We start from the raw sequence: 24462 nt of genomic DNA on the forward strand, positions 1-24462 counted from the left end.
TGTAAACCTTGGGGTGTGGGTGTCCCGCCACTGCATCTGTATCTTTCAGGTAAATCCCCAGCAGTGCAATTGCTGGATCATAGGGCAGATCTATTTTTATTGAAGAACCTCCACACAGTTTTCCAGAGTCAGAGCCTGTGTTCTTAATATGAAATCATTTGGTCAAGTTTTGATAAAGTGATTATATTATTTGAGGGTCATCGCCTAAAAAAACAAATGAGAATGATAAAAGTATAATGATGATGATGATAGTGAAAACACAAGATTAACACTGAATTTTCTCTTTCAAAGATTGAGAATCCCATTGTCTCATTCAAGCCTATACTCTATATGGCTTCTAAGCATTAAAAACATTAGAGTGTTTGTAATGGAAAACTTTTATAGTGATCCAATTTTAAAATTCTGATTTTAGTGTTTTATTTTCTTAGCCAAGGATGTGGAGAAGCAGTGAGTCAAAGTCAAAGAAGTAGAGCAAGGAGAAAGGGAGGGGCAAGCATAGCACTTTTCATCACGCAGAAATTGAGAATTTAACAGTTGATTAGCTATTAGAGTGTCTTGGTGGTTCCCCTGTGTTTTACATTCCTTTCAGCTTAATTAATGACTCACTCTGCCTTTTAATCTGCCTTCCTTAGATTACCAACACAGTAGCATTGTTTATTTAAGGAGAATTGCAGGGATGTGGATGTTAAATAGTATAGGTTAGCATCTCATCCATATTTGAATGCCTCATAATGTCTCGCTGATTCATATCTAGACTTTATTCTGCATTTAACATGGTTCCATGGTCGGTATATAATATGGATTCTAAACTTTATTACCCTGGAATTTCTTCAGAAATTTTGAAATTGTTTTAGAAAAAAAGTTACTTTTTTAAGTTCCATAGATAGAGCATAAAAATAGAGTATGTTTCATATTCCTTGATCTAGGACATATACCTGAGGGTATATGACCATTGATGTAGAAAAGTAAGGTTCATATTAACTACCCTCAAATACACACGTAGAATGGTACAGCATTTAAGAAAACAAGGCATTGTTGAAATTGAAGCTGCTGCTCTATTATTGAATTATATTTACTCTTTTTTTAATCTCATGCATTCCCACAATTTCACTGTTATTAATCCAGGAAACCAAGAATTTAAGACTCTCTCTTCTTTTCTCCCTGTTTCTCTCTGTGTGTCTCTCCCTAGCTTTGAAGGTTACAATAAGCTAAGTTGAATTTATTGTATTGTATTGTATTCTATGGGACACTATAATCTCATATTCAGAGGTTCTACATTAGATTTAATTTGTCCTTCAAAACTGGATTAGAGAGAGATGCCAACACATATGGTAACTCCTGGAACAATTTACAGCTTGAACAACCTACAGGAAACCATGAAAGCCACATTTCCTGTCAGTACTGTGAAGCCAAAATCTGTGTTTGAAAATGAACTTGAGCATGTACCTAAAATCTGTGCAAAAACCCATTTAGTGATCTTATATAGTTTTAGAGGTGACATATCCTGAGTGACATTCCAATAAAAGCTAACAAAATCTTGATTGCATTTTAATGAGTGAAAGTAATTTCGAGTTCTACTTTGTGTTTTTTAAATGCGTACTATTTTTACAATTTTAAAATTCCACTCCAAATCAAAGTTAAGCTCAATTTCTTGTCTCTGATAGCCTTGTCTATGTGTTTCATTTATGCTTCATTTTTCTTCAAAAGACAAGAATACTCGAAATTTCTCTCCTTAATATAGTTTCCAGTTTTTCATCAGCACTCTGGTATTTATGTAAATAGTTTTATAGTTTTCTTGTTATTAGATATTAGTTGTGGAATAAGCCAGTTACAAGCTAAATAAATTTCTTAACATCTACAATATATTTGCTCTCTATGTGAATCAGTCCTTTGATCTTTCAGAGGGAACACAGTTGATAAGAAACACTGTAGCAAATTTCCAAAGCCTGAAAGCTTCTGGCTGTTAACAATTGGCACTTCAAAGAATCTTTGACAACAAAGATGGTGACAGCTAAGAGTGTATCATGAGGAGAGTTTATAGTAAACAAATGTCTCCTTTGATGCAAATTTGGTTTTCTAAAGACATTAGTTATTTCTGGATGGATTTTCAAAGGCTGCTCTACAAAGCCTGCTTGAGAAATTGCTCTGTGGCATTACACCAAAGCTTGTATGAAAGATGGTTCTTTTTTTTTTTTTCACTTGCGAATAAATGATTATATCTATAGGTACCTTCCATTTCTATAATGTACTGTGAGGATAATGTGTCATTTTGGACCAGAGAAAAATCTGTAATGCCATGATTGATGTTTTCAGTCATTGAGATAATGCACTGAAGAGAAGATTCTCCACACTTTGGATAAGCTACTCACTTCAAAGTCTACCTTCTCAGGGCTCAGCTACTCCACAGAATCCTTGCTCTCCTCTTTCTACAACCTCTACTCCCTGGTCTACAGCTTCACCTCAGAAACCTGGGTATTTGTCTCTCCTTGTATTGCTCTCTTCCATCATTAGTTTTCCCCAAAATAGAGTTGGTTATCTCATTTTCTTTCTAGTAAAGTTGGAGATTTCCTGAAATTCTCTTTTCATACTTGGTCTTCTTTATCTTTTAGTACTCATAACAAACAGTGATGGACAGTACTAAGCATGAAAATCAAATTTATAGCTGTCTACCTGCCAAGAAGCTAAGTTGAATAGACGACAGGTCAAAGATCAACAATAACTCAGGTGGGGATCCTTGGGTGGCTCAGTGGTTTGGAGCCTGCCTTTGGCCTAGGGCGTGATCCTGGAGTCCTGGGATCAAGTCCCACGTCGGGCTCCCAGCATGGAGCTTGCTTCTCCCTCTGCCTGTGACTCTGCCTCTCTTTCTCTCTCTGAAATACATAAATAAAATATATATTAAAAAAAAAAAAAACAGTAACTCAGGAATACAATGACAATGTTTTTCAGTTTTAAGGAAAAGAAGTACCTTTTGGTTACCAATCTCATTAATCATACATTAGCTATCTATCCAACTAGGCCTAAAATAATCATGGGAAACCACTGAGTTGGGTATTAGAAGTCACAAGGTAGTTTGTCAAGTCCTTCTGGTCCCTTACTGTTTGATAATTCTGTTTAAGGGACTTCATGCCTGAACTGCAGGTTATCCATCGAATCAGTGTTAACATGCCACTAACATAGATAATACTGTCAAATTTAAAATTATTGGGGGGCGGCAATTGTGGTGAGAAAGGTATTAATGAGTAAAGATATAGTGAAGATAATTTAAAAGCCTTATGAAAGAAATATGAACCCAATCATAATTTTACATTCTAACAAGTGAGTTTTTTCAAAATGATGCAAGTATCCAGATTAAATAAAGATTATTGTCCTTCATTCTTGGCCAAAATACAAATAAGAATATTTAGTATTAGATTAAAAGGGGAAGTAATTTACCTCTACCATCCTGAAGCATTGGTTTCTTATTCTTGTCTATGTCTGTCATTAGCTGTAGTTATGGTAAAACCAACCAAAGTTTAGTGGACACCAAAATTATTTCCCTTATTTGCTGAAGTATTTGCACATACATGTACATATGTGTGTATATATTTTTGTTTGATGAAAAATGTCACCATTCTTATAAGTAGCATACCATGACATGAAGATGAATTAGAATGATCAGTAGATTTATGTTTATGTTTAAACCATGAAATTAACCAAAATGATCTATTTAAAAAGCAACAGAGTAAAACGGAAAAAAATTTATCACATATATGTTAGAAAGATTAGTTAGTTAGACAGTAGTTAGGTAGTAGATAGTATTTATATGCTACTCGGTATGGATATAAATTGGTAAAATTAGCAGACAACCTAATATATCCTTAGGACAAAAGTAACAATAAACATTTAGTATAGGAAAAAGTCCAAATATATATTCAATATGTCTGTAAATGTTCACTATCACAATTAACCAAATAATTGTACATTAAAATTAGTTACCTTATCTTTTGCCTTTCAATTTTTTTAAAATTCCTTTTTTTAAAGGATTGAAACAAATAATAACAAAATAACAAGAAATCAGGGACAGGACATTTTCAAATGGTACTGGTGAGAATAAAAACTAGCCTACCTTTTGGGAAAGCAATTTGCCCACATAGTGGAATAACCTTTAACATTATTATTTTTATCCCACTTTTACCCTATTTTATAAATTTTATTCTGATAATTTATTCCAAGGAAACTGATATATATGTCCACTATATGTCCACTGAGTTGGACAGTGACATATATGTGAAAATGTGCGACAATGGTACTTCTAGCAATAAAAAATTTAAAATGGGGCAGTCCGGGTAGCTCAGTGGTTTAGCGCCACCTTCATCCCAGGGCATGATCCTGGAGGCCAGGGATCGAGTCCCATGTCGGGCTCCCTGCATGGAGTTTGCTTCTCCCTCTGCCTGTGTCTCTGCCTCGCTCTCTCTCTGTGTGTCTCATGAATAAATAAATAAATCTTAAAAAAATTAAAATTATGATTTTTGAAATAACAGGTTATAAAATCAGCCAAGTTTTGGCAGAAAAACAGTTATATCTAGAATCATTTGGCTTACATAGGTGAGATGCTATGAGTAGTGTTTAGGGACATTATAATATTACTTTTTGTTTTGTTGTTACTACTGTGAAGGTATAAAATAAGACATTTATTAGTCTTTTATTAGTCTGAGCTTCTACAAGCATTATCGAGCAAAGGTGTTCATGCCAAAGAGTAAAATACTTAGTGGGTTCGGGAAAGCAAAGCAGCATACATACATGAGGAATTGGGGTTAGGAGAGCAACCAGGACAGAATTTAGGTAGACAGCCAGGAGCCAAGAAGATACACATCACACAAAAATCAGAGCAAAACAGATGCGAAGAACATATAGGGCATTGACAGGAAATGAGAAATAGGTGAAGTCAAGTAGAAAAGTAAGCTCTTCGACCCATAAATGAGGAAATGCATCACAACTGAGGCACTTTTTTACCGCAGCCTTACTGAACTTTAAGCTTCTTGAAAGCAAGGGCCATGTTTTATTCCGACGCTTAGTAGAATGGCTGGAAATAATAGGTGTTCAAAAGTAAAACTGAAGTAAAAGACTTCTTACCCTTTAACCCTGAGACAGCCTATTCTGGAGGCTTTCAGCCACTAAATATAAAAAATAATTCCCAAGCTAAAATAAGTGGTAATTACACAGTTATATTCTGTTTGGAGGAAGAGTAGAAATAAGTATTTTGTACATGAAGGCAGATATTTGGGACTGAAGAGGAGCATCTTAGTGGATATTTTTGTGCTGTGACTTAATTTGCATGATATCTTTATGATTGCACTTGGGGTGCACTATAATGTGCATTTGTTTACATGTTCATCTCCTCTACTACACAGTGTGATAGCCTCATGGCTTGGAACATTTGCTCATCTTTAAATTCTCAGCTCAAGGCTGTGTTGATACCTCCCATTGTTTTTAAATTGATCTGAATGCTTTTCTCTTTTGGACACCCACTCTTTTCCTTCTCAGTCCCACGCTGTATGCTGAGTTAACTGTACCTTTGACTCAAAGTATGAACTTGCCTCAGGCCTGAACAACATGATCGTTTCAGAAATGAATTTATGACCCAAAGGTAGAGCTGGCCATTAAAAAGAAATCCTTGGGATAATTGCTGGAATTCTTAGATGAAGAGCATTCTTTTCTTTTGAACTTTAAACTGGAAGAATTATTTAAGCCTTATTTGTCCAACATACAGAAATCCCACCTGAGAATGACATACAGAGAAGAGAGCAAAATGGAAAGATAAAGGGGAGACAGGGAAAGAAAGAGAGAAAGAGAGAGATGTTTGATGGTGGTATTAAACGCCTAGACCACACTGTGCCTGAAGTCTACACTTTGTTATGTAAGCAGTACATTTCTTTTTTATATTTTAGTGAGTTTGAATAGGTATCTGTAGCTTATAAGTGAGAGAATCTTCAAAAATTCACTACTTGGTTTTAAGATCAGCTATAAAGAAGTTATTTTTTTTTAATTTTTATTTATTTATGATAGTCACAGAGAGAGAGAGAGAGAGAGAGGCAGAGACACAGGCAGAGGGAGAAGCAGGCTCCATGCACCAGGAGCCCGACGTGGGATTCGATCCCGGGTCCCCAGGATCGCGCCCTGGGCCAAAGGCAGGCGCCAAACCGCTGCGCCACCCAGGGATCCTATAAAGAAGTTATTGAGAAATTTGGGAACATTTCAATAGAAACTCTATGTTAGGTGATATAATTAAGCAAATATTCATTTCTTTGGGTATCATAATCATAGTGGGGCTGGATAAAACAATGGCTTTAGGAAATACACTCTCACATACTTAGGGATAAAGCATTATAAAATCTGCAAATTTTATTTTTAAATGGATGAGCAAAATAAATTATATATTAACACAGACATGGCCAAATGTTACCAACTAGTGAATCAGGTGAAGGATATATGTATGCACATTCATTGTATTCTATTAACTTTCGGTAGGTTTGAAATTTCTTGAAATAAAATCTGGGGGAAAACTCAAAATGCAACAATTGCTGAGTAGTGTGATTACATTATAATGTAATGCTCAGCAAAACCCATTCCTTTTCAACTATTACAAAATGTTATAAGCTTCTTCATTCAGTAGAAGAAATCACATCTAATCTAAATCAACAGTATCATGACTTTAAAAAAATGCTATCTGCACAGAGATCTATATAATAGTGTCCATATTTGGGAAATGAAAATGAGTTATATATCTGAGAAAACTGAAAGAATCAAATTGTCAGGTCAGCCTCATCTGAATCGGTTATCCTACTCAGGACCACACTTTAGGAATCATTTCATTAACATAACTACCAAACGCATGTGAAAGAAAGGAAGGGTTGAGACTACCAGTACACTTTAGTAGGTCTTTTATTGCCACAGTAGGACATTCTCTGTTCAGGTAAACATATTAAGTATCTAAGTATTATATGTGTCTGGATTACATACATCAAACAGAGTTGTTTTACTCCTGGAACATCCTCATTTTACACTTAATTATATAATTTACGTGTCATACATCATGTAACACAGCTTGACTTTATTTATTTATTTATTTATTTATTTATTTATTTATTGCAGGTAACATAGCTTGACTCTTCCAGGGAACTGTGTCCTCTACATTTTCATATTATAGATTTGTTTACTTTAAACAATTCTAGAGAAACTAGGTATATCCTGCTAAAAATCTTTCACAGGTAAAGAGTCTCTGATAGTAAATATCATTAGTGTGTTTGCCAGGAAGTCTGCCATTAGCATTTTTACAAAGGGGTTTGACTAAATTACCTTCCTTCTTTCTTTCTCTCACATGGAGAAAATGGATTAAAGAGCTGTTGCTGGTTATGTGTTCTCCAAGATCTCCTCTTCTCCCATCTCCAAGACATGCCAAGTACCTGTATTGGATCAGTCTATTTACAAATTTGCTTTTGAGTTTAAATAAAAAAACTAGATCAAATGGGATGCCTGGGTGGCTCAGTGGTTGAATGTCTGCCTTTAGCTCAGGTTGTGATCCTAAAATCTGGGGATTAAATCTGGCATCTGGCTCCTTGTGTGGAGTCTGTTTCTCCCTCCACATATGTCTCTGCCTCTCTGTCTCTCATGAATAAATAATAAAACAAAAACAAAAAGCAAAAATACCTAGGCCGAGATAGCTAGATATTCCATAGGACTAGAAATAAGAAGATAATCAACTGTGGGCTATTGAAAAGATAAACAGATAAGGAAATTGAGGGACCTAATAACAGGGATGTGTTAAGATAGAGGCACATTCACTGTTATATGGTTGACCATGCTTGAATGTGAAATATGCCATAATTTTATAAACATGTATAAAACTGACACAGAGGCAGTGCATACACATGCCCACAGTTAAACATAAAGTAATATTTATTTTTATTTATTTATGGCTTAGTGTTTTATGTTATTTGCAAACTAAAAAAACATTTGCCTCTCATTGAAATGTCAATTTTGTAATTGCATTTTCCCCTGCATTTACTATAATATTTTGTTTATGTTTCAGTTCTGGTGTTTGGTTTTATTGAAGTTAATTTGTTTATTGGTTATTGTTGTATGAAATCGATAGGAATATACATATATATACAAATATATATGTATAATATGAATCACTTCCTACCTACATGTTGAAAAAAGAACCACTTGGCAGGACGTATTAAAGGCCTATTTTCCTGAAGTAATACTACATGTATTTGTGGATGCATTTATACATGTGTATAATTTTCTTCTTTTTTATTTTTAAAAAGATTTTATTTATTTCAGACAGAGAGAGAGAGAGAGCATGAGTGGGGGTTAGGGGCAGAAGGAGCATTAGCAGAAGATTCTGAACTTGATCCCAGGACCCTGAGATCATGACCTGAGCTGAAGGCAGATGCTTAAACAATCGAGCCACCCGGGTGCCCACATGTATAAGTTTCTACAGCAGAGTTTAAACTCCTTGATAGCATAGCTTAAATTACACCCATTAACACATTTTCAAATATTGCATGATTTATGTGACTTTTGACTATTCTTTCACTTTAAAATGGGATAATTTCATGTTGTCTCTCATTCAGAATTACTGAATTTCATGTTGTCTCTTATTCAGAATTACTGCCATATATCTTGTATTTATCTTTGATAGAAATAGAAATGTGGTTGAATGACATGTGGCATGTCCTTACTGTGACTACCTAAGAAGAACACAGTTTATTTTGTCCCATTCTGAAAATGATTCAAGTGGAGTCCAAGGAGTCCCTGGATGGCTTTGCGACCTGTGCCCAGTTTTCTGCCTTGAAATGGAGAAGAGAAAAGCCATGGACATCTCTTCACCCCACACTTGGCTTCACTGTAGGATCACTAGCAGCTAGGCAGAGGGCCTGAGAGAACGGCCCGACAAATCCCCACTCCATGGTGCCCTGGCATGGAGAGGAGAGAGCTCAAAGGATTTCTGTCTCACACAACCAGGTGTGGAGCTTGGCTGGGAGTTGGACCAGCCCACAGGCAGTCCTGAAAGGGACTTGCAATTCTAGAGAGAACGTCAGGTGTTTAGAGCTGGTCTCTGCAGAGGACATCAGTTCATACAGACACTTCAGCAGCAGGTGCAGAGGGGTGAGAAGAACACACCCAAAGATAAAAAGAAGTGAGCTACATTTCATCGAAAACCAGCCCGAACAAACAAACCCACTCTTCAATTTCTAGGAACTGAAATCAGCCTAAGGAAAAAAAAAGCACACAAAGCAGAAAAGATTGTGAAATGACTCTTTACCTTTAAAAGTCTGAATTGTGTACTCTGAATTGCCTGAAACAATACTCAGCTGGAGTGAGGGAGCGCATTAAATTGGTGAGAATGTGTCGTCCACCATTTGGAGAGCGAAGACTGAGTTAGAGATAAGATTTCAGCAATAAAACGCTAGTTCTTTCATTGTGCACTTGAGTCTAATGGACTCCTGTGAATTTTATGTCCTCTGAATGTACATATTTCTACATTTTTGTTGTTGAAAGCACAAATGGGTTGTACACCATAATGTTGCGTTGGGCAGCCAGGATTTGTGTGTATAACCAATAAACATCTTTATTTTTCCACCCCGTTGTCTTTTAAAAATGTGTTTCATGATAAAGTTCTTCCTTTAGCCTTGGTTAAAAACTCAGGCAGTCCCCTGCTTTTTGGGACTGTAATAAAAGGTCTCATGGTTGTGTTAAGAAACAATACATTTTCTATTCAGATGTACACACCCGTAGTTCTTTTGGTTATCGAAACTCACACCTAATTGAAAATGAGATTGATCCTGTTTCTTTTGGGACATGCCACTTGCTAGCCTCCTGCCAGAGGAAAGATCAGTATTGCTCTTCATCCTGTGCTTTCACACCTCCCCAACCATTTAATTGAAGCCTATGACCAGAGTAGAGTTGAAGCAGTTGGGGGAGAAGGGAGTTAAGGGTGACAGGTAAGTTGTCACCTTATGCTGTCACGGACAAGCTTTACACTTTCAGGGCCTGCCAGATGTCTGAAACATACTCTGATTGATGAGAGCTATCCACTTCAGTTTTACATACTCTAGGAGTATGTGCTGTTTCCTACAGCAGCATTTCTTCTCTGCTTGCCTGTCATTTATCTCTGCTAGCCACTCCATTTATCTTGTTCCCTCTCTCTCTAGATGTCCCAGGTGGGAGGCAGACCCAAGTCTTTTGTGTCCCTTTTTCCCAGCATAGATATAATAAACTCTCTGATTCTCTTCATTAAGCAAAATTCTGCTCTCTCCACTTTGGGCCACTGGAGGGTAGGTGCTCACAAGGCAGCCCTCTCCAAAGAAATATTGGAAGAACAGCTTCCTTTTTTAAAAACTTCTTTTTCTTTTCTTTCCTTTTTTTTTTTTTTCCACCACCATGTGGATAACAGTCAGTAATCAATTTTGGGCTAATCATCATCTTCAAGGAGGCTAAGCTAGTCAATATTGATAGTTTTATTTTCAATATTAACTGTATTTATGACTCATCCAAAACTGAGGCAGAACCAGTTCAATATGTACATGCTGAGTATCTATCAATTATTCTGTCTCTATCACCATCTATCTGCCTTATAATAGTATGTGTAGGTAGTTGAAATGAATTCACTTGTATTCAAAAGAGAACTTCTCATTTGCAATGTCCATATCTAATAATTCAGAAAAGGGCCTATTTCTTCACCCATTACATGACAAAAATTTGGTTTACCACCTTTAGATTCTTCTCCATATCTGGCATTTAAATTCCTTTGTCCCTTGTTTCTGTGACTGATCCTTGATGGAGCAGGCGGGTAGTTATATAAACCGGGTTCTAGGAATAAAATTCTATCTTTCACAATATGGAAAAGCATGCAAATAAGTTTCAGTAATGAGTGTGCATAAGCTACACTGGGTTTTCTTCAATTTTCATATCGTATATACCAGCTCACTGTAGGTGCCAAGTTGCAGATACCCTAGTACATGAAAAGCAATTTATGTGTGAATGTGAGTAGTTGAGAATTAAAACGAGAGAAGTGGCTCAGGAGGCAAAATGAGAATTAAAAAAAAACAACAAAAACAAAAACAAAAAGACTGCAGGAGAGTCATAGCTTCCAGATTTGAGATAAAATCTCAAAATTATACATTGCACCAAGGAATTACAAATGTACATAATTTACTTTCTGATGCTGAGTAAAAGAAGTAAATAGAAAACAGAAGGAAAGTGAAAAATAAGTCTCACAAATTGAATAACATTAAGATGAACAGCTTCCCTTGTGTTTAAAAAGCGAAGATGGTTCATATTCCCGAATAACATGAGCCGCTTGGACATAAAGCGGGAACACAATTGTTTTATCTGCTCCCCTGATTGAATTCTATGCTTGTATGTGCTGAAGGACTTTTTAAAATAAACTGTTTTCCACCTACTTATTTCAAATTATAAGCATCCAAATAGAAAGCTCAAGAACTCTAACCTTTAAAAAATTACAAAACATAGACCTTTTTGTTTCCTCATTTGTCTTTTAAACATGAATATAATTTTAAAGGCATATTTTTTAAAAAATGCATTTGTCCTTTCCTTGGAATCCTCAATTCTGAAAATTATTTTATCCATTTTGTGTTCATATCTCAACTTGCCTTTGACTATTAACATCAACAAGGCTATTTCATGTGTTTTGCTACTTAGACCCACACAGTTTCACCCTGTTTAGTGTTTTGTACTATATATTTATTAAAGGTTTATTCTTTTTTATTTTCTCTCTTCAGGTGCTGGCCTCATTACCTTATGTTACTGTAGAATGAATATCACAGTCAACTGCAGCCATTAGCTAATGATCCATTGTCTCTTCAAGGCAAGATTAGGAACACAGAGATGCTCGTGCTGAGCAAGTGAGAACTGGAAGCCTAACACATTATGAAAATGAAATAAAGGGAAAAATCCAATTAGATACTCTTAGTAGGGGTCAAAAGAAATAAGGGCTTTCATTGGCTTTAGCTTAATCACAGTGTCAATGTACCATAGAAGAAAAGTATAACACATTGTAGAGGGGAAGATATTTATGAGAGTCACCGAACAATTGCTACAAGTTGCCACTTATCAAAACGTAAATTATGGACAGTGGCTTAATTTCAAGTCGGCCTTTACTCTTTGGTCCAACTATCTCTGTATTGCGCAACACAATAATTTTAGTATCAAAAATGCTCAATAAATATGCTCAACAATAACAATCTCTGCAGGTTTTGCCAGCATGTTCTGCTGGCAAAGACTCACAGACCTTATAGTTAGTGTGGAGTTTCTAGAATTAATTTGATGAAGTGAGAAGTCAAGAGCACAATAGAATCTTTTCAGGGGGTTCACACTGAATAGTTGATATTGAACACTTTTTGTATTACTGAATAGTTGTATTTTTCCCTCATTACACATTTATAATCTTATTCACAACCCTATCTCGGGCTATGGTATAATTATTCTTTACAACTTTAATTATACTGAACATAACACTGTATAATGTTGACATAGGGTCTTTAATTTTAAGTCTTTGACTTATGCACACTGCTTCTAGACTTGTTAATATAAATTTCACCCCCCACACACACCACCAATTATTTTAGTAGTTGTGATCATCTCGAACAATGGCAAGGAGAAAGTTTGGTTGACAATTTTTATTACTTTATGCAGCATCTCTCATATTCTTTGCTTTTAGAGTTCAACTCACCTGATAAAAGTATTTTAACAGCTTTTTTTAACTTATAACTTAAATGCTTTAAATTTCTTCTTTCTCTTTTTTCTTATCGATCTCACTCTTTGTGATAAAAAATCTAATTAAATTCTGATGTATGTCTTTTGCATATACCTCCCAGAGTATTATCAATCATACCATATGTCTTATCACAGTTTTGTAGCTCTAAAAAGCATGTTGCATGTGGGCTTATGTGTCACAAGTAGTGTTTCTATATAGAGTCATCTGATACTTTAGCAAAATGTATTTGATTTCTAATATTAGAAACTTTAAAAATTCAAAGGTAGGAAATTTCAGTGAAACAGTGAAATAGGGGAGTGACCAGAGGAAAAAACTGAAGACACAGGAGGCAATGTCATAGAAGACAGGACAGACTGAGATGCTCTAGACAGAGGGGAGAGAAGTGTGTATAACAGGTCCCAGAGGAGGAAGGACAGATGTATCCATGGATTACTTTAAGAGCTTATGCTTGGATGGAGGAGGAACACTGAGATGGTAAATCTTCTAAGTCAAATTGACTGGATCATGAAGTGCCAAGAATTTTGGTCAAACATTATTCTGAGTGTTATTGTGAGGATATTAATATTTTAATTGGTAGATTGACTAAAGCAGCTAGTTTCCCCCAGTGTAGGTGAGCCTCATCCAGACCAAGGGAGTATTGGATAGAAAAAAAGGAAGAGTAAGAAAGAATTTGCTTTTCTGCTTTTTTTTAGAGCTGTGACAGCAGTCTTTTCTTTTACTTGGGTTGGAACCCATGCCATCAGCTCTCTTGCTTCTCAGGCCTTTGGACTTGAACTGGAACTATACCACTGGCTTTCTGGATTATATGGCCCAGTTCTTTATTTTATATAAATAATCTTACTAAGCATCCACGTCTAAGAATCAAAAAGCTTGGATCATACTTTCACACGTTTTTGGAAAACTGATGAATATATTGAGGTTGGCTAGTTGCTTCTAATGTCCCTGAGCAAACTAGTAAAAGAAAAGGATGAGCTCAGTGATTTGAATTTCCAGTTCAAGCACACATACATGATCTGAAAGCCCTGAAGGAGAGCTGTATCTTCTGTAGCTAAAGATTGCTAAAAATCATATGCAGAGTCTGATCCTGCAACTGGTTGAATTACAATGCAAGTTGAACTCCCTGACTCATAGGATATCTACTATTTAAGTGAGGGTATTAATTAAGAAAGAAGATCCTGTAAGTTGAGATGGGCATGTATGGGAACACTCTGATGAAACTAGTTACATTGAACTCTTGGATTCTGAAGAGGTTTTGTTTTTTTCCAGTGGAAGAGGCCACTCCACTTCAAGTGAAAGTGACTCCTCTACTCTCATCTGTGGGAACTAACTCTTTATTGCCTGATGAAACTAATGGCTTCCCCTGAGGCAGTTGCATGTAAGACAATGTTGACTAGGCTCAGGACCCATCTTCACTACTTCTTTTTGTTTCTAGATCTATAACTAGATTCAGTTCCATCAGGCCTCTAACAGTGAGAAACAAAGTATGACCCATGAGATGTGCTACACTACAAAATAATTACTTGAGTTTTCTAACTTATACAAGCAGAAATCCAGGGAGCATATGTGGGGATGGATACTAAAGGTGTGGGAAAGAAACATAAAGTTGGATCAGATTGAATTTATTAATGTTAGGTCATTAAGCAGAGACTCTACATTTAGTGTTGTAACTCAGCAGTTAGGAAGGATTCTAATACTTTATTGAATGATTGGCTGAAACAGGGACCAGAAGGTAGCCTACAGAGAGCCTACTAGTAATGCCAACCTGTCCTGTTTTAAGGTAGGGGAAGGGATTCAAAGGCCTAGGAATATTGGAATGTTAGAATGGATTTGCCATTTAAGACCTACTCATACACACTAGGAAGACAGAGAAGATAAAAGTTTTACTAAAATTATGAGAAATAAATTTGTGAGAGGAGCACCAGCATCCTTGAAAAGTTCTGTGATCACTCTTCTCTGTAGGTAGGACAGACTTTACAGCAAGAGCTGGGGTTCCTATAGTGGGAAATCTAAATGTGGGGTTTAGACAGAAGAGTAAAGGTAGTAATCAGAATAGTCTGACTTGCCCAGACTATTGTTGGCTAGTTGATCATGGTGTTCCTAGAAGTGAAATTAGCAGGGAAGCAACTAGATTCTTATTTGATCAGCATAGTCTATTAAACTCTTAGTTGATCTATATAAGCAGAAAAGTTTTAGGTCAAGTGAACAAAAGTCTAACCTGAACTATAAAAACAGTCATAGTCCCACAGACAATTCCCAGACTTGAGCTATTTTACAGGTCAAGAACGCATTGAATGAAGGGTGGCTCCTCCAAACTTACACTGTTAATCTTTGTTCCAGTCTTCTCCAAGAAATATATGGTTTAGGGTAACTGTTATCTAGGGCAAGTGTTCATTGGGTAAAAGGGACCTTTCAGGGATTACTGGACACTGGCTCTGAACAGACAGCCATTTCAGAAGACCTGTATGACCGGGGCACACCAGTCAGGGTAGATACTTGTGGAGGTCAGATGATCTATGGAGTTTTAATGCAAGTCCATCTCACAGTGGGCACAGTGGGTCCCTAAAACATGCTTTGCCTGTTTCCTCAGTTCCAGAATGCATAATTGGAATATATTACTCAGCAGCTGGTAGAGTCCCCCACATTGGTTTTTGCAACTGTAAGGTGAGAGTTATTATGGTAAAAAAGCCAATTGGAAGCTGCTAGCTTCTTTTAGCTGGGGAAATAGTACCAAAAGGAATACCATATTCTTGGTAAGATTACCAAAATTAGTGTCACCAATAAGGATTTAAAGGATGCAGGGTTGATGATTCTTACCATATCCCCATTCAACTCACTTATTTGACCTGCACAGAAGATAGATGCATCTTAGAGAATGAAAGTGGACTACCATAAACTTAAACTAGATGGTGACTTCAATTCCAGTTGCTGTGCCAGATGTGGATTCATGGCTTGAGCAAATGAACACATCCCCAGATACCTGGCATGAAGCTGTTGATATAAAAAGATTTTCTTCCTCTGTCAATAAGGACAACCAGAGACAGTATACTCTCAGTCCACAGGGTTAGCAATACACCTTCACTGTCCTACCTCAGGGGTATATCAACTCTCTAGCGTTATGTCGTAACTTAGTCCTTAGGGATCTTTATTGCCTTTTCCTTCAAGGAGGTATCTCACTGGTCCCTTACATTGATGATTTTATGTTGATTGGATGTAGGAGGCAAGAAGTAGCAACTCCTCTGGACTTATTAGTAAGACAATTAGGTGCCAGAAAGTGGGAAGTAAATCCAACAAAACTTCAATGTACTTCTACATCACTGAAATTTCCAGGGATGTATTGGTGTGTGTCATGTTGAAATATCCCCCTCTAAGGTAAAGGATAAGTTGTTGCATTTCTCCTACAAAGAAAGAAAGAGGCAAAATGCCTAATGGCCTTCTTTGGATTAAGGAGATAGACAACATATTCCTCATTTGAGTATATTAGTCTATGCTATTTGCTGAGAGACCCAAAAAGCTGTTAATTTAGAGTGTAACCAACATTAAAGGAGGAATTGCAATAAGATCAGGTTGCTGTGTAACCTGCTCTACTGCTTGGCCTATATGATCCAGTAGCTCCTATGGCACTTGAAGTATCAGTGGCAAGTAAGGATGCTGTTTGGAGCCTTTGGCAGGTCCCCATAGACAAATTGCAGTGCAGGCTCTTAGAATTTTAGAGCAAGGCCCTGCTATCCTCTGTGAACACCCACTGTCCTTTTGAGAAATTGCCTTTGGCTTTCTACTGTGCTTTAATAGAGATTGAACCATGGGCTACCAAGTTATAATATAATCTGAGCTGCCCAACATGAACTGGGTTTTATCTGACTCACCAAGCCATCTAATTGGGCAAGTACAGCTGTATTCCATCATCAAATGAAAATGTTATATATGTGACTGGGACCTAGCAGGTCTTCAAGGCATATGAAATTACATGAAGATGTGGACCAGAAGCTCATTGCCCCCACTCCTGCAATACTGCTTCCTCTCTCTCTCAGCCTGCCTACAGCCTCAGGAGGAGTTCCCTATGATCGACTGAGAGAGAAAGAGAAGAATCGAGCTTGGTTTACAGATGGTTTGCACAATATGAAGGTGCCACCAAAAGTAGTTACAAATAGCTGTAGTCCTATGGCCTCTTTCAGGGACATTCCTGGAGGACCATGGTGAAGGGAACTCCTCACAGGAAACAGAACTTTGAAAAGTGCACCTGATTAGAAGGAGAAATGGCTAGGTGTGTGATTATACACCACTTTGTGGGGTGTGGGGGATGACAGGATGATCAGGGATTTGGAGAGAAAATTCGTGACAAGAGAATTTGGGCACCTGGGTGACTCAGTGGGTGAGCATCTGCCTTCGGCTTAGGTCATGATCCTGGAGTCCTGGGATGGAGTCCCACATAGGGCTCCCTGCAGGGAGCCAACTTCTCCCTCCATCTATGTCTTTCTTTCTCTCTCTCTCTTTCTTTCTGTTTGTGTCTCTCATAAATAAATACATAAATAAAATCTTTAAAAAAAAGAAAATTTGAGGAAGAGATATATGAACAGAGTCCTCTGAATAGGCAAAAATGTGAATATATTTGTACCCTGTAAATGCTCACCAAAGAGTGAAGGCAGCGGAAGAAGATTTTACTAATCAAGGCTATAGAATAACAGATACCATTCAGCCTGTTTCCTTGGCAATCCTTCTCATCACATAATGGGCTTATGCTCCTGAATTCACTGATCTTATCCACTGATTCCCCACCATCCTGAAGCAGTTAGTTTGATAGAACACTGAAGTAGCCTTTTGAAGATTCAGTTATGGCATCAGTTAGGTGACAACATGTTGTAGGGCTGAGGGCATCATTTTGCAAAAAAAGTTTTACGAGCTCTAAATCAACATCCAACATTTGGTGCAGTTTCTCCAAGAAACAAGATCTCATGGGGCAGAAATCAAGGAATCAAGGGGTAGAAACAGGAGTGGCACTACTGTTACCCCAGGGAAACACCAGAAAAGTTTGTTCTTCCTGTTCCAGAAACTTTATGCTCTGATGGCCAAGAAGTTTTATTTCCAAAGAAAAGAATGTTTCCACAAAGAGATAAAACAGTGATTCCATTGAACTGGAAGGTAAGACTGCCACCCAGACATTTGGGGCTCCTAATGCTTCTGAATCAATAGGCAAAAAAGCAAGTTGCAGTACTGGCTGTGGTGAGTGATTGTGACTACCAAAGGGACATTCGATTACTATTCTACAGGTGAGAGAAGGAAGAGAATGTCTGGAATACAGATCCTTTAAGACATCTGTCAGTATTACCATGCCTTACGATTAGGGTCAATTGAAAATTACAATAACTCAATCTAGACGGGACCCTCTAATAACCTAGACCCTTTAGGAATGAAGGTTTGGGTCACTCCACCAGTTTAAGAACCATGAATAGCTGAGGTGCTCTCTGAGAACAAAGGGTATATAGAATGGGTAGTGGAATAAAGTAGTTACAAATAGCAGCTACTGGGGCACGTGTGGGGCTCAGTTGGTTAAGCATCTGCCTTAGGCTCAGGTCATGATCCTGCGGTCCTGAGATCTAGCCCCCATCAGGCTTCCTGCTCAGAGGGGAGCCTGCTTCTCCTCTCACTACTCTCTCTTACAAATAAATAAATAAAATATTTAAAAAAATAAAATAAATAGATAAATAGCAGCTATAAATATGCAACCAGTTACAGAAATGAGGAATGTAATTATTATGTATATTCTGAGTATTGCTATATATTCCTAATACATATTATTTGTATATATTAAGTAAATATTTTTATTTTCCTCCTTTTCTTATTCTCTTATCACATAACAGAAGACGTATTGACTTATTATCATAATATGTAAGTATTGTTAATTTTACATCATAGAATTTAAGTTATGGGATATGAAGAGAATAGTAAGCACCAAAGGTTTTACCTCTCTTTCTGGGGGAAATTAGTGCATTTTTGGTTGTACACAGGATAGTTGTATCATATTAGGTAGAATTATGATTCTATTATTGTCTTTATCTGGAGATGAAGTGTGGCTTAAGGAGATATGTATTGGTACCAAATTGACAAAAGATGACTTATGATGATTAATTTTTTATGGCCCAAAGTGACTGGGCCATAAGGTACACCAACATTTGGTTAAACATTATTCTAAGTGTGTCTGTGAGGGTATTTATGGATAAGATTAACATCTGAATCAATAGACTGAGTAAAGCTGACCTCTCCTAGGTGGGTGGCCCTCATCCAATGCAGTGGAAGCCTAAAAAAACAAAATGTGGGGTAAGAGAAAATTCATTCTCTCTGCAGGACCGTTTTTGAGCTGAGACAGCAGCCATTTCCTGCACCTGGATTGAAATTTATGCCATTAGCTCTACTGGTTCTCAGGCCTTTGAATTCAGACTAGAACTACACTACTAACTTGCCTGGCTCTCCAGGTTGTGGGCACACAGCAGATTGTGGGCTTTCTCAGCTTCCATAATCACAGGAGTCAAGGCCTTATAATAAATCTCTTTCTTTCTATCTATCCCTATTTTGTATAGCCCTGTAGGTACATATTGTTGATTTATTTTCTCTGGTGAATCCCAACTAATACAGACCCTTTTCTTCTATAAGATAGGAGGGAAAAAGAAGAATAAACGTAGGTAGTGACTCATTAGCTGTTAGCGATCTGGGGAGTTGAAAGAACTCTTCATTCATGGTATAGTTTGCTGAGAAGAACAGAAGTACTAAGGTTAAGAACCTGAGGTGAGGGGCACCTGGGTGACTCAGTGGTTGAGCTTCTGCCTTCGGTTCAGGGTGTGATCCCAGGGTCTTGGGATCAAGTCTCACGTTGCACTCCCCACAGGGAGCCTGCTTCTCCCTCTGTCTGTGTCTCTGCCTCTCTCTCTCTGTGTCTTTCATGAATAAATAAATAAAATTATATATATATATAACTTGAGGCTACAGATGTGGACAGAGAGAGCAAGGCAGACCAGGTATAAGAAAAGAGGTTTATAAACATTAATATTCTGGTTGAATTTAAAAACTGGATTTCAAGCCATGCCTATGTTTATATTTTCATTTAGCAGTACATAATAGTCAAACTTTAGAAATAGAAAAGCTTGTCAGTTGAGTAAAGTTCTAAATTTTTCAGGATACACGTTTGGAGGGAAAGAGATGACAACAAAACTGAAGGTTCTAGAAAAAAGGTGCTTAAAAAGGCCATGGCTGTAATACCTACAATTGAAAGAAATGGTGCCAAGGATGCTGCTAGGCCAGGAAGAAACAGAGCAATAAAGGGACTTCAGCTCTTTGTAAGTTAAAGATCAAATATAAGAGAAGGAAGAATGAGGAACAAAAAGAGAAATATGAATATGAGATCAGAAGTTTAGATATTAAATCATAAATGTGTACAAGTTTGACAGATGTTCTTGATGCCAAATTCCCAATGTGCCTATCAGAATGGATTGCTGAAGCAGAACATCAGTAAAGATCATTGAAAATGAAAAATAATTCATCTAAAGTGTGAAGGAGGTCTATTGACTGAGATAAACACAGCAAAATGGGTAGTGGTGGGCAATGAAACAAAAGGAAAACTGATTCTGATTTGAAAGTTCTTTGTGACGGAAAGGACTGTGGTGAAGAGCTGAGCATAGCAAGCCAATGACCAGTGAGAAAAAAAAAGAAAATCAGGGCTCATTTAAATTATTTATTTATATATTATTACCACTTTATTTTCAAAGTTATGGATCATTTTACATTCTCCAAATAATTTTGAAACTATTCTTCTTCATTGCATACTCTTCTTTATTCTACATTCCCTTTGTCCACTGATAATGGACTGAGAAGGTTGGAACACTACAAAATTGGCCATGATGAAAAGTCCTCATAAAATCAACGTCGACCCACTGCTGAGTCACAGGGATTCTCATTCCATGAGCTATAATGACGGTATTTCACCATTAGGGCTAGTCGCTTCCACTTATGTTTTATTTCTTTTAATTTAAGAAAAAACGATTTTTATGCTTATATTTATGTTCACTGGTCTATTTTCATTTATTTCTTCTCCTTAATTAGTAAAGCTACAAAATAACTCTTTCAATGTAGATCAGTCCTATTGTGTATGACTTACTGAAAGAGATAAATGTGTCACTGAGAGATTTGACTTGTGTTGACATTAGGAAAAGGCTAGTACCAGGAGATACATTAAACACATTAGCTGGGGCTGACTCATATTATTTCCACACTTACACAAATAAACACTTTCTTACTGCTTGGCTGACTGGGTTATCACTTTTGTGTTTTTTGCCCAAAATAGGGACATGTAAGCTGATAAATTTTTAATTATGTCTCCTTTAAAACATGCTTTAATTTGGCTCTGGCAAACAGGGAAAAAAAAAAAAACCCTCACACTAGCTGAATGGGGATGTTTTCTGAGAGTAGTTTTTTTTTTTTTTTTCACTGTTTCCTTGCATTTTGTTTATTGTTTCTTTGTATTTGGTGTGTGTGTGTGTGTGTGAGTGTGTGTGTGTGGTTGAGTTTTCCCTTTGTAAAGGTCAGCAAAAGACATAGCATAGTCCTTGATGATACCCATAATATAATGGTCAAGTCGATTATGATTTAATTTGGAGTAGCTAAAATTGTCATTTCGACACCTTGATTTTCATCCCAAAGTATTGCTCTGGTGGTTTCATACAGGCTTAGATCTTCAGAAAATAAAACTCCATTTGCTCAAAGCAACCCCACTCTTGGGAATAACAGACAACAACATTGTCAAATCTTAGGTCTCAAATCGTTAGATGGGAATGTCCATGTATATTTTTCAAACTATAATTAATTCACATTGTGATAAACATTAGTCAAGTAATATTGAGTTAAATTATTAATTACTTATGTGTTTGTATTGCTTTATACTAATAGAATGGAAAAGTATGTAAATACATTGAAACGCTATGCTACATCAAGAGCTTTATATACCCTAATTTATTACTTATATGGCCACGTAAAAATTTAAACAGCATGTTATAGATAGATAAATTGATGTTCAAAAAGTTTAGATGACAGTTCAAGAAATCTTTCTTTCTAGTGATAAGGGAGTTTAAACTAGCACTTCCACTACATCATGATACCTTCTGATATTTGGAGTATGTCTAACTCCCAGGACTGTAGAAATGGCAGGAAGCCAATCTTGAATCTCAACTATCACACAATAAGGCATGTGAAATCAGCTTTCTGGTGTGTGCTCTTCACAATTACCAATTTCAGTAAATCATATTGTTCTGCTGTCACTGAGGGATATCTTCAGGTGTACGGTCTCATTGTTCAACTCACTAAACATCTTGAGGATTAAATATCTATCTCTTCTTCTAGTAATATTCTAAATCTTCAAAAGAGACCAGCCATAGGTGAGTCCTGATTCTTTTTTTTTAATCCATTAGTGTAATAATGAGCATCCCTTATTAGAGAGAAAATAATGTGGCAACGTTGAATGACCACTTGTCCCTTTGAAACATTATGTTAGAATGTAAAGTTAAGCCAGGATTGAAATTCCTTTAATAATGTAGGAATGAGTTTTTTCAAAATTTTCAATCATCTTTTTCTCAACATTTATTTATGGATATTTTCAAACATACCAAGAAGTTGATAATTTTACAATGAACTCTCTGGTACCTAGCACAACAATTCTACCTCCACCATACCATTGGGCTTGGTCTATTGCAGATATTTCCTTTACCTGTTCCTCTCTCTCTTTCTCCTTGATCCATCTCATTTTTTGATGAATTTAAATGAAAATTGCAGACATTAACACACTCCCTCCTGAATCTTTCATTATGCATATGATTAACAAGAGTTTGCTATTCTATTTTCTGTACAATAAAATTGACAAGTTTGCAAAGTTTTGACAAATGTGTCACAGGAGAATGCATACAACTTATACAACTTAAACTCTTATGTAGAGCATACAATGTCACTATTATCCCTCAATGATTGCCCACATCCCAACCTAGTAAGTACCTGCCTCTGAAGACTGCTGTGAAACCAGTTTGATTTTTTCCCCCATACATTATTTGTTCTAAAGCTTCCTAAGTGGAATCAGCTAGCTAGCATGTTCTCTTAGACAAGGCTTCTTTCAAGCAGATAATGTCTTTTTTTTTATGAGCATAGCATTTGGTTTTTTCTTCTCACCCCTACCACTGAGAAAATGTTACTTTTATTGCCCTAAATTATTCAGATTTAGGATCTCTTCCCTGTGGATAAAATGAGAATATTTATCTTAACCTCAAGCGGTGCAGAGATGTTGTTGTCCACTTCTGCAATTCTGAAAGTTCCTCAATGCAATGTTCTTTCATTTTTTTACATATCCTGTCATTTTTCTTCGCTCATTTCTAGTCATTGGAGCCACAACACCACAAATTGGTTTTGCTTTTTTACCCATCTCCTTTTTATCTGCACTTGTCCAGCTTCTCTCTTTAAAACTCTGATTAATTCTGCCTCAGGGTTCCTTAACCTTTTCTGACTTCAAAGGAAAGCGTGCCTGAGAGTAAATAATGAAGACATATTCTTCAAAATGACATTTGTTAAATATTGAAATTTAGAAAAAAACAAAACTTTTTCTGATAATTCTGATACTGTCAAATAGATGCTAAAAAAATGTTACCAATGTCTATTCCTAGTGCTAGTCAGTTGTAGATGCTGTTGGGATCTACTCAGATCCCCTTTGCTCCATAGGTTCACACTACCCTCAGAGGTTGGCTGGATTGGCTGCTGAGAGTCACAGCTGCACTTGGCCCCAAGGCTTTCCCAGGGCCAATGGGCATAGCCTTGGAAACTCCTGGAAGGTTACAACTTCTCTAGGGGCTGCCTCATAGCCAACGACTTGACAGGAAAAAGGATTGGCCCTCTTACATCAAGTGGAAATAACTCTTAGGTGCTGGTCATTCTTGGAACAGAATCAATCCAAGGCTAAGCTTCAGCTGAAACCACATTTTGTTTAGCTTTTCTCATCCTATTTTTCTTCCTGCACTTTCCTCCAGGACTCTCCCAGGGCATACCCTCCATGCTCACTTTTAAGTGAATCTCATTCAAAGGCTTTCCTTCCTGGGAAGCCACACTATGGTAGCTGCACTTCATCTCTTTCTACCCTGTAATGAGTCAGCAATTAGTAGGAATGGATTAGTTAATATGTGTATTCTTTTCTGGGACATGTGTAAAATATTTTTGTCATAGATAATCTCTCATATAGTCTTCTTAATATTACAAATGTGAAGAAGTATATATCACTTTTCTACAATTTTGATTTTTCTTTGTTATATTGCTTTTTTTCCTTTAAAGATATTGATATTTATCCTGTTTTTTCCTTTTTGATTGTACTTGTTAAGGTTTTTTTCTCTCCTTTTTGATGGTACTTACCAACGTTTTCAGATTGTGTTCATTAGAACAGTTTTTTTTTTAAATTTTTAACTTACTTATTTATTTCTTTCCCTTTCCTATAATGCATATTTTGAATTTACTTAATTTTTGGATTTTATTTCTAATATGTTTAGGCTTATGTTTACTTTGTTTTTTTCTTGTTTATTATTGAAAGCACTTAGGTTGTGATTTTGTTTTTTCAGTTGAGTTTTGCTTTCTCCTTTGAAAGCACTTAGGTTGTGATTTTGCTTTTCAGT

This window comes from Canis lupus, chromosome 22 (assembly GCF_003254725.2).
Source record: "Canis lupus dingo isolate Sandy chromosome 22, ASM325472v2, whole genome shotgun sequence".
Taxonomy (NCBI): Eukaryota; Metazoa; Chordata; class Mammalia; order Carnivora; family Canidae; genus Canis; species Canis lupus.